The sequence below is a fragment of the Schistocerca serialis genome, chromosome 4 (genome assembly GCF_023864345.2).
Source record: "Schistocerca serialis cubense isolate TAMUIC-IGC-003099 chromosome 4, iqSchSeri2.2, whole genome shotgun sequence".
NCBI lineage: Eukaryota > Metazoa > Arthropoda > Insecta > Orthoptera > Acrididae > Schistocerca > Schistocerca serialis.
In genome coordinates, this window is record NC_064641.1 from 413,595,634 (window position 1) to 413,597,327 (window position 1,694).

At 51.5% G+C, this 1,694-nt stretch overlaps 1 non-coding gene across 1 annotated transcript in view; it reads left to right on the top strand.

Annotated features, from left to right (window-relative positions):
- Positions 1-1,694, top strand: part of LOC126476843 (small subunit ribosomal RNA) — a 1,909-nt gene continuing 215 nt past the window's right edge. Inside the window, exon 1 of the ribosomal RNA XR_007587280.1 lies at positions 1-1,694. This exon is cut by the window's right edge and continues 215 nt beyond it. This is a non-coding gene — a ribosomal RNA (small subunit ribosomal RNA).

Here is a 1,694-nt window from a genome sequence, read left to right on the forward strand (position 1 = left end):
TCCCTGGTTGATCCTGCCAGTAGTCATATGCTTGTCTCAAAGATTAAGCCATGCATGTCTCAGTACAAGCCGCATTAAGGTGAAACCGCGAATGGCTCATTAAATCAGTTATGGTTCCTTAGATCGTACCCACGTTACTTGGATAACTGTGGTAATTCTAGAGCTAATACATGCAAACAGAGTCCCGACCAGAGATGGAAGGGACGCTTTTATTAGATCAAAACCAATCGGTCGGCTCGTCCGGTCCGTTTGCCTTGGTGACTCTGAATAACTTAGGGCTGATCGCACGGTCCTCGTACCGGCGACGCATCTTTCAAATGTCTGCCTTATCAACTGTCGATGGTAGGTTCTGCGCCTACCATGGTTGTAACGGGTAACGGGGAATCAGGGTTCGATTCCGGAGAGGGAGCCTGAGAAACGGCTACCACATCCAAGGAAGGCAGCAGGCGCGCAAATTACCCACTCCCGGCACGGGGAGGTAGTGACGAAAAATAACGATACGGGACTCATCCGAGGCCCCGTAATCGGAATGAGTACACTTTAAATCCTTTAACGAGTATCTATTGGAGGGCAAGTCTGGTGCCAGCAGCCGCGGTAATTCCAGCTCCAATAGCGTATATTAAAGTTGTTGCGGTTAAAAAGCTCGTAGTTGGATTTGTGTCCCACGCTGTTGGTTCACCGCCCGTCGGTGTTTAACTGGCATGTATCGTGGGACGTCCTGCCGGTGGGGCGAGCCGAAGGCGTGCGACCGCCTCGTGCGTGCTCGTGCGTCCCGAGGCGGACCCCGTTGAAATCCTACCAGGGTGCTCTTTATTGAGTGTCTCGGTGGGCCGGCACGTTTACTTTGAACAAATTAGAGTGCTTAAAGCAGGCAAGCCCGCCTGAATACTGTGTGCATGGAATAATGGAATAGGACCTCGGTTCTATTTTGTTGGTTTTCGGAACCCGAGGTAATGATTAATAGGGACAGGCGGGGGCATTCGTATTGCGACGTTAGAGGTGAAATTCTTGGATCGTCGCAAGACGAACAGAAGCGAAAGCATTTGCCAAGTATGTTTTCATTAATCAAGAACGAAAGTTAGAGGTTCGAAGGCGATCAGATACCGCCCTAGTTCTAACCATAAACGATGCCAGCCAGCGATCCGCCGCAGTTCCTCCGATGACTCGGCGGGCAGCCTCCGGGAAACCAAAGCTTTTGGGTTCCGGGGGAAGTATGGTTGCAAAGCTGAAACTTAAAGGAATTGACGGAAGGGCACCACCAGGAGTGGAGCCTGCGGCTTAATTTGACTCAACACGGGAAACCTCACCAGGCCCGGACACCGGAAGGATTGACAGATTGATAGCTCTTTCTTGATTCGGTGGGTGGTGGTGCATGGCCGTTCTTAGTTGGTGGAGCGATTTGTCTGGTTAATTCCGATAACGAACGAGACTCTAGCCTGCTAACTAGTCGCGTGACATCCTTCGTGCTGTCAGCGATTACTTTTCTTCTTAGAGGGACAGGCGGCTTCTAGCCGCACGAGATTGAGCAATAACAGGTCTGTGATGCCCTTAGATGTTCTGGGCCGCACGCGCGCTACACTGAAGGAATCAGCGTGTCTTCCTAGGCCGAAAGGTCGGGGTAACCCGCTGAACCTCCTTCGTGCTAGGGATTGGGGCTTGCAATTGTTCCCCATGAACGAGGAATTCCCAGTAAG